Source organism: Bradysia coprophila, unplaced genomic scaffold, assembly GCF_014529535.1.
Source record: "Bradysia coprophila strain Holo2 unplaced genomic scaffold, BU_Bcop_v1 contig_480, whole genome shotgun sequence".
NCBI classification, from domain to species: Eukaryota; Metazoa; Arthropoda; class Insecta; order Diptera; family Sciaridae; genus Bradysia; species Bradysia coprophila.
In genome coordinates this window covers 164-10,606 of record NW_023503732.1, presented here as the reverse complement: position 1 = coordinate 10,606, position 10,443 = coordinate 164, and the positions used below count along the sequence as shown (strand labels likewise).

At 35.8% G+C, this 10,443-nt stretch overlaps 1 pseudogene; it reads right to left on the bottom strand.

The window, feature by feature from the left end:
• Nucleotides 1-1,861: 1,861 nt before the first annotated feature.
• Nucleotides 1,862-9,458, bottom strand: LOC119082785 (annotated as a pseudogene).
• Nucleotides 9,459-10,443: the final 985 nt, after the last annotated feature.

Genomic DNA, 10,443 nt, shown 5'->3' with positions numbered 1-10,443 from the left:
CTCGTATCCAGGTGAGTAAAAGTTTCCTAGGGCAGCCCGAGGTACTTTTACTCACCGTGATACGAGATAACTAGTTACTTCCCAGTTATTGTATGCTATTTTACCTTACGAGGTTGGTAAAGGCTTTGCCCTAGGGCAGTAATGGCCTTATTACTTTCCTTGTAAGGTAAACTTATTTACAGTCGTCGTACGAAATTTTCAATTGGAATTTCTAGAGCAGCTGTAATTTTTTGGTGAAACTAATCTTACCCAAGCGTCCCACATATAAGGTTTTGAAGTCAAAATTGCCGATTCACATAAAATTGAAAGTTTCTTAATAGAAAAAAGTTCATAGTTTAAATTGTGTATGTTATAATAGGCACATATTACCTCTAGCAATAGAGAAAAGTGAATACAATAAAAATGTTCTAAAACCTTTTTTTTTGTTACTCGAAAATAATTTTTTTTACAAACAATTTCATATTTCGACTTTTTATGAATATATTTAATTAATTAGTTTTCTTCTTCTGCTTTTTTGTTGTATGAATATATAGAGCTCTGTTGCAACATCTAAATACTTACATTCAAAGAAAATAAAATTTTATTTTTTTTGTTCTTTGTAGAATACAAGTGAGTTATTATATTGAGTATGTTCCCTAATTTAGTGATTATGGTTCATCAAATTTTACAAAAATCAAGTATTTTGGTCGAGCTAAAATGCAAAAGATTAGATTTCATCAACAACGAAAACATTCTTCTACAACAGCACTCTTATGTTTGATAGATCAGTCAAAATACAGTTATACAGCTACATCGCAGTCCGAACTATGACATTCAATTTGAGTAGACGGAAAAGGGCGTAACGTGGTGTTGATGATCGGGATCGTTAAATGATCTACTGCGGAGAGAGAGAGAGAGAGAGATGGTCACTCCACGTGGGTCTGTTCATTTTCTATGATTTTCACATTTTAAATTGTAACTTATACACGGCATGAGCGGGTGTAACTATTAAATCTGTTACTTCTTTTGTATGAAATATTCTCAAATGTTGGATATCAAATCTTCTATTTCTTTCGGTTAAGCAGATATTTCGTCTATTATTTTAGTTGTCATTGTAGAACTGATTGACTATAATCGTTTTTAAACGCGATTACAGAGGTATACATCGTTTTCAATGTTTGAAATATGAAGATAACAACTTAACGTTGAACAAATGAAACGAATAAAACCCATGAAAAAGTAAATCATTTATCAATGTATCAATGTACAAGAAGTAGTTCGATCGAACTGCTCTAGTAAATCCAATCCGTTGAGGCGTAGGCAACAGAAAACTAAAATTTTTCGTTCTTCATTCGACCTGAACATTTTTCATTAAATGTTTGTGCTATAGAGATGCGGAAATAGGAAATTGTGTATGGAAATGGGAAGAAGAGAATGTGAAAGGATGGTAATATTCTAACGTTGTTTTATTCGGGCTTACCATTATATTTTCCCGATATTGGTCAAGATTAAGTGAAATAACGTAAAGTGCTCAAAGATATTTGTAAATAGGAAACATTCTATTGGTAAACCCAGAAATTTTGTCGCTGCAATACATTTTGTCCCATTTGTAAAATAGCATTTTGACTGATCTAAAACAGTAATTAGTTGATGCAAAAAATGATTCGAAAAAGACAGAGACACCACTGTCTCACATTTTCATAATAATTTCGTCATTTCTATAAATATTTTCCTTTTGTTTTGTTTCATTTATAGTATAATATAATTAGTTAGTAGTATTGCTCCATTCACTAATATAGAAATTTCTTTTCACTATAATTAAATTTGATTATCAAGAATGTTTCTCTAAATTTATTTTGTTTTTTTCTTGGTTTTTTTTTATTTGAAAATAAATTCTTTGTGTGTTGTATGGCTTATTAGAAGGATAAATATATATTTAACTTCTTAATGTCCATCCATTTTTTTTATTTATTTAATTTACCTTTTGTCTCAATTAATAGATGTAGATGAGGGATGAGGTGATTTTTTACTCATTAATTGATTGTATTCAAAAGTGTCACTATTATCGACGATGTCACGTTTCTCCAACATTCTACGCTCCGATATGATGCGTAAAATTTCCGATGAATCCGATTTATTGATCGTATTTTCACCGCCATCACTGCGATCAGGCATATTGGACAATTCCTTTCCATCCCAATAGTCTGACTGCTTGCTGGATTTGGATACTGACGGTAGCAGTAATGAATTCTCGTCAATCTCTTGTTCATCGTCCATTGCCTTCTGCTTGAACAATTGCTTGGTGCTACCCGATCGATTTCGTGGCCGGCTGTAGCTTTGGAACCGATAAAAATAATTTATTTCCTGTATTATCCCTGGAATCTTTGTTCCCATCTGAAGTCTCTTTGGTCTGACCAATTTTGTTGTCGTCAAGCGATCTCATTATCATGTCAGCCATTGAATCGTCTTTGTTTTCGTCTTCGCGCGACAACTCGATGAATTTCGATTTGCCGCAATTCTTTTCCATTTTCCACGGCAAATTGTCCACAACTCATCCGTTTCATTTCACTGCGACTTTTCCGACGGCCAGCATCTTCGTCCAATGACATTTCCTTGGTTAGCCTTTTACTCAGTCCAGCTCGTCGTAGGTTGATTTCTTTTTTCCAATTCACCACTTCCCTGCACATACAAAAAAATCATTTTGAAAGTTTTTGATTTTTTGGGAATTTCTTGGGAACCCCGTCCCGTACTTACTTTTGAACTCTTTCGCGATCGTTCACTTTCTCGGATTGATATTATTTTCGACGGTCTCCAAAATATTCTTCTCATCGAATATGTGAGTACGGTCGGTTGACTGCGAAGTGTTTGATTAAAATAGTGGCATGGTTTGACGACGTTGTGCATTGAATTTATTTTCAAATATTGGCGTACTATAAGTAAAATTAAGGCGGAAGAGATTGGATTTTGGCTAGTGGACGTTTCTGGAACAAATTCTCTTCCTCTGCAATTGCAATGCACAGAGCTTGCTCTTCTTCGAACTCTTGTTCCTGTTGGAATTCACGCTCCCTAAAATTAAAATTCAATTAATTTACCATAAAAACGTTTTTCCTTCTATCGAAATCTAATTGATGAAGTTGAAATGGTGAGCCTATCCTATGGATGATACCCAGTCTGCGTAATTTTTTTTTTCTCGAGAGAACCCAAAAGTCAAGCTTCCGTCACAACTTTCCCACGTCAACGATCAAATTTCGATAAATTTTTGAAGGCTCTCAAATTTTGTCAAAATCCAGTCTGCAGGTAAGGCGACTGAATCTCTATGTAGTTAATTTAAATTTTGTATAAACGAATATAAGGCACATGTGATACAATAATACTCCTTTGTCTGGACGTAACATAGTTAAACGTAAGTGTTAGTCCTCGGTGTTAGTACACCATTACTGTAAAATAGTTGTACATCAAAAAATTGGGATAAGGATAAGATACATTGGATGTATGTAATAAAAGAGTACAGAAGGGTATTCAATGATACACTTTAAACGGAGTTGGGGAATATAATATAAAAGGTAAATCAAATTTGAAACAGAAACGGGCAACGGAAAAATTAACTCGATTTTCGAAAGTTCACAATTATTAGTATCGAACGAATATGCTGAACGTGTTATTCGAATTCCGTTGGAGTGGAAATTCACTTAGTACCTACGCAAGAAGCTGGGACTAGGCCACAGAACGTAAGTGCATAATTAACTCAAAAATAATTTTTTTCCTCTAAATCAAAAGTGAAAAAAATACCAATCGAGGCTTAAACAGGTTGGATTGCAAATAAAAGTGAACAAATGAAAGGTGATAAAAATGTAATCGAAAATGGTCCTGTGAACGCACTTAGTGAATCTACACACCAGCGGAAAACTAATGCTACTCAATCAATTGTTCATAAATCTTACAATTCAGTGTCCATATCCATTTCATCTTCCATTTGTTTGTGGCTCTCTTCCAGGTGCTTCATTAATACAGCCACCACAACATTAACGAGTACAAATTGTGCCATTAGCACAAAAATTACGAAAAATATGGGAGCAATGACGGTGCTAACGCAGCAATTTTTCACACAATCGGCTGCATCATCACACTCATCTCTTAACGTGTCTTTCATGATTCCATTCCAGTTATCGCCGGTGGCGACACGGAATAGCGTCAAGAAAGCCATGCCAAAGTTAGCGAAATGAGCGTGCTCGCCAAGCCCTTGACACGGATTCTCTTCGGAACATTCTAATCGACCGAACAGTTCCACTCCCAGTGCGGCAAATATAAAAAACAATAGGAAAAATAGTAAACCAAGATTTCCGACCTAAAAACGTTTAATCAACTGATTAGTCATCAAACAATGCAACTATTTGTTCGGATATCTTACTTGTGGAAGGGCTTGCATCACCGTATCCAGCAAAGCCCGTATACCCTTGGCCATTTTCAGTAGTTTGAGGACTCTAGCGATTCGCATGACGCGCATCACTCGAATGATTGTTGGATTTATTGGTATGATGTTGGTTTCCAGTTCTTCCAACACAATTCCGACCACAGACAATATTACAATACCCACATCGAGCTGATTCCATTTTTCTTTCATATAAATTTTGAATCCAAGTGCAATTAGCTTCATGATAGCTTCCCTGAATGGGTGATGTTGTAAGTGATTACAAAGAAATTTGATTTAATAAGAAAATGAGGTGCTAAGCATGATCGGGACACATGGTAAGCAATTCCATATGCTCAGACCATGTCGAGTAATTGTAACTTTTAAGTAGAATTTTGCTTTTTATGTACATGTTCCACTCTTACGCAACAATTAAGTTCAGAATAGGTCGACTGACGCCAACCGTACAAAAAGTCGGTTGAATTAGAAAATTCAAGTCAGATCGTTTCAGAACCACAACCTGAAATTGTCGTTAAAAATCTTACAAGTTCCTAGGGTGTTTCCGCATTTTTTTTTTCAGTTTAAATATTCTAGTGCTTAGCTATCCTCTATCCTCAAAACATTGTTGTTGTGAATGAAGCTCTAGATTTTTTTTTTATTTAAAATGTGACCTCAGAAATTCAAAAACTTGTATTGTCTACGGAACTTTTTGAGCTCCTTCAAAAAGTATTTTTGTGTCGAAGTCCTTTAAAGTGACACAAAACACTCCTTTTTTAAAATGAAATTGGATTTTCAATCAATCTAAGAGCAAGACAAACTGCTACTATTCACGAATTGCACCAACGAATACCAAAAGTGCAACAATGTCTCGTCGTAGCGTAGGCCACAAAAAAAAAGATCTCACGAGCTTGATTCTCAACAAGAGTACCTATTTTGTGGTCAGCTAAACACAAGAATATTTTGCATTTAAAAATTGCGGGAACACCCTAAGCCTGCCAGATTTTAAACAAGCTCATTAAAATAAGGTCAGGTAAAACCAGATTCAATTATTAACAGGCCAGGTAAATTATTGAGCTTGTGAACGGAACCTTTTTAAATCTCCGCCTGCGATCCAGATCACATTTAAATTGCTCATTTTCTGTTGACATACTTAGCACCTCCCCAATAACAAAACCCCCTGTAGCTGCGATATACTTACAATATGAAAACAGCCGTAAAGAAATAATTGAATATTTTCAGTGTATACTCCAATGCAATCGCATCATATAATATTCCAAAGCCATTGTGATAACGTTAAATCCGATTACAGCAGCTATTGCTAAATCAAAGTACTTTGATGTAACAACATTGTGCACAAACAATCGAATCGGCGAATATCCTGTATAATACGGAGGTTCGTGCATTCCTGCAGAATAAAATGAAATTGAAACAGAATGTGTCGATGCGATGGAAATAAGAAAATAAATTTCATTTGATTTATTCGGAAAAATAAGCAATGGAGCAATGTAATTTGGAAAGTATAAATAGAGAATAAAGCGAAAAAGTAAGTGTAGCAGTCGTATAAGGTTGCAGACTGTTCTGAAGGAATTGATAAATTCTCAATGCGCTTTCGATTACATTACAGAATCTCATCTGATCAGATGATTAAAATCTACTAAAGCTTTTCTCGGCGTTATTAAATAGAAAATTTTGATTGATAAAAGGTAAGACGAGTTGTAATAGGAATGGTTTGTGCCTTACCAAAGGAACTTTAAACGAATTTCAAAAAAAAGCTCTGAAATAATTTGCAATTTAAAAATTAGTATAGATGGTGCAAAAAGTAAGAAAACTTCTCGTTTTCCGTTACGCTAATGAAAGCATTCACTTGCAAGAAGCAATAGGAGAGATTAAAATGTTAATTGGGTTTTTTGCGGCTTTATTGTGCGAACAAAGTTTTCTTTCCACATCCGAGATAGAAATAAAATTATTGAAAAGAGAAGTTTAAGCAAAGAAGAACTGCACTAAAAGCAATTAAGATAACGCAATAAAAAGCTAAATCACTTTACAAGCGATCCACCGTATAGGCAAGAAACGTTTAATCAATGGAAAATGGAAAACTTTGCTTTCACAGGATAAAACCGTTGTGTTCGATTGTCTTATTCCAACGAAAAGGGATGGGGAAAGTGAGCTCATAAAGAGCGAAGGGAATCGTAGTTTCTCAATGATGGCCAATTCGCTTATTTAACACCATTTTTAACAAACCATTTATTCGCTGAATACCCATCATCAAAATACTACAACTTACTTCGTCTCTTCTTCTCCATCTGTAGTGCTCGTTTGGCCGCTCGGCGAATTTTCTCTTCTTTTTCTTGTTCCTCGCGACAGCGATGGAAGTTCTCCACCACAACGCCTACAAACATGTTTAACACAAAAAATCCAACTAACAGAATAAAAGCAATGAAATATAAGAGACGCCATTCGTTGAAATTAACAATAGGTTGCTGATCGACGCCTACAGCATCCAGACCAGTGTACATAATGTTCACCCATCCATCACGCGACGACAACACGAACAAAGACATTAGCGCTTTGCCCAAGTCGTCAAAATTGTATTTGCGGTTGATCCAGACGTTTCCCGGTATGGCAAGGCAGTCGGTTTTATTTTTCACGTGTTTAATTTCCACACCTTCGCAGTAGAAAAATGTTCCCTTGAACAACTGTACGCCAAGAATACCGAAAATAATGAAAAATGTGCAACAAATTAGGACGATATTTCCTATCGGTCGCAGTGACGACAGCAATGTTTGAACGACCAATTTCAGACCGGGCGCTCGATTAATTACACGTAGCGGACGAAGTGACCGTAATAGACGGAATACCTGGTAATATTGACGGATTTAAGTGGATACAGGGGATATCATGGCTGCACTTTAATTACCCGTAAAATTCCAAAAATTCTGGGACTAGAATCGCTTACAAGCGACATCAGCAAATCGATAATTGATATACTGACAAGCGATCCATCCATTATATTCCATCCAGAGTTGAAATACGCATCGTCACCATAAAACATTCCTGCAGCAACGACCTGTGAAATTCATTAGGAAATTGGATCAAATGATGCAGGGGACCATTAGGACTTTGAGGAGTACATACTTTGATCATCATTTCGACCGTAAAGACTGCGGTAAACACATAATTTGCCGTCGCCAAGAAATATCGCTCGGTACAATTCGGTGGTATATTCGGTCGTTCCATTGCTAATGTTATGCAATTCAGCGCAATAAAAAGTAAAATTACATTGTCGAACCATTTCTGGTTAACAAACCATGTACATATGTAACGAAATCTATGGATATGGAGTCGAAGAAGATGGGTACATTTATGTGGCTTTTATTCAAATAATGTCCGTCAACTCACCGATTATCTTCTGCGAAAATGTACAACGAGTACGTTTCCCGTTCCTCGGTGTACTCGCGTATCATTTTCTGTATTTTAGTCTCATTTTCTGGTATAGTGGACGTTACATTCAGTTCATCTTCATTAACACTGGGCAAAGACTTATGTAAATTTTGTAAATTCAATTTGGAATCGATGAACTCGCTGCTTTTGTTGCTCTCCAAATTGCACAGATTTATGTTCGAAGTCTTCTCGAAAACCTGTTCAATCGAAGACATTCTTCGTCGATAGTTTGCAATTGGATGGTTTTTCAGTGCGTTTTGTTGACCGAAGTGCTGCAGCAATTGTGAATTGTTGATCATTGCCGACGCTCGTCGTGTGGCCAATGTTTGACGAAATGAACTCTGCGGACTAATTCGATTGGTGTCCTTGGTGTCGTTTTGTATTCGATTTGCTGTTTGCATTAAATTGTCATTTTTTCGTAGCGTTTGCGACGTGGTGGTATTAGCGTGCTGATCACGGCCATTGTTCAATACCACTTCTGTATCACTTTCACATTTTGTGCGGCCTTTCTTCTTCTTTGAACTTGTTCGACTAAATTTTTTAAAACTAGATTTTTTCTGAATGAGTGGTTGGACTGAAGGTATTGCTGTTGGTGTTGATGGTGGGTCATTTGTATCAGGTACATTGTCTTTGGCGTCTTTATCCTCCTGAATGGACGATTGTAGCGGTAATATTGATTTTGCCTCAATTTGTATTATCTTTGGCGCTTGTTCTTCAATTCGGTTGAGCGATTTATAACTGCCAATTATGGATGGAGGTTTAAGAAGTGATGGAATGCTATCCGACTAAAAGAAATGAATTTTTGATTAATTTCCGTGAGTAGCGAAAATGGAACACAGAAAATACTTTGCCCAAACTTTCTAAATCCGCACTCTCCCAATGTCTGAAACTGGCGCCCGGCTCTAATGTCGTATTAGGCGAGTCTTGCGGTGTGGCGGCAGTTGTTGTTATTATTGGTGGATCTTGATTGCGACATTTAATATTCAGTTTAGGACCGTCAGTTCGACGTTCCTTGATCGAGTAGGTCTGAATGCAAAAAATAAAATTAATTTCATTAATGAACCTGAAACCGCTGAGAAAGTCATAGAGACCTTAGTTAACTGTTTATTTGGAACGAATCTATCGATCGACTTATCGGAATTCCGTTTAGAGCCTTCCCGCTCCAATGTGGCATCGTTGGTAAAAGTTGGCTGTAACATTCTCTGCTTTTGTATGTTACATTTAGGAACCTTTCTCACATCTTCTGCACTGTGCCATTTATTTTTAATTTCATGATAACTATCACTCGTGGTTGTTGATTCGGAACAACTTCTCGCCTCCTCATAAATCAAATCGTTTATCGTTTCATTTTCTTCTCTTAGCTTTTTCACCAATTCTCTTTGCTCTCGTTCCCTTCGTTCGTTTCTCTATAAGATAGTATTGTTGACAAATTTTCATTGATATCGTTATCGAATTATGATATTAACCTCTGAACTGAATCCCTCTACCAGAATGGCAACCAATAAATTAAACAAAACGTAATTGCCAAATGTCATCAAAGCAACGAAGTATAATGCGGCCCAATGACTTGTTTTTCCATACCGTTGAATAGCACAACATTCCAGTCTTCTTGTGTTAGAATCTGTGTAGTTTACGTTCATTTATACGATTAGTCGGATTCAAAACACTTCCCATACTAATGCTTTGTTTCTCCTTAAAAATTAATTTTTCTGAACATCGGACGTGAATCCATAAAATAATTTAATTGAAAACATACAGCAGTTGTTATTATATCATGAATACTTGAAAAAAGCGAATTATATTTCAACACAAAAACCCCCAGCCATTCAACTTACAGTAAATATAGTTAACATTCAAAATGCATACGCCAATATTTATAAAGTTATTTTGCGACATGTTGACTTGTACGTAAAAGTTCAGTATCCTGAGTCTGGATGATAAATAACGGATACTCTAATACCCTAACTTATCTCTATTGTACTATCAAATGAAAAATATTACGATTTAACTCTGCACAAGGAGTCACGTCAGGAGTCAGAGTCATACCAATAACATAATTAAATTGAGGAAATTTCGCGACATTATTTCTTAAGAAAATGCGATTATAATCACTTTGCCGTTTATATTTATGTATTTCTTTATAACATTATAAGGTGCAGAGGGTACTACAACTACACACTACTAACCTACTACATAAGTTTCAAAGTTTGTCATTTAATTTCCTATGATTTCATTAAATACGAAATTTAATGCTTATGCTATTATGCTACAAAGTAAACTTAATAGGTGATAGACGGTAATAGAGGCCAAATATCAGTAATATTTTGCTCTTTTTATGTAGTTTAATAATTCTATTTATAAATCGCAATCAAACAAATCATCCCCACCGTTTTCTGAAGTCATGCTTAAAATTTCGTCGTAGATGGACTTACCTCACTTAGGCACTCAATAGAACGGCACTGTTGACCAGAGATATAGCAAGTGGGGTGTTGTTGGAAAGCTGAGACTAGCAGCAAAACAAATCCATGCAGTTTGGCTGCGAAAAACTATCAAGAGTGTGACTTAGGTGTTGCTGAGTTTCACAAATATGACCAAAAAAGAGAGAAAAATTTTGA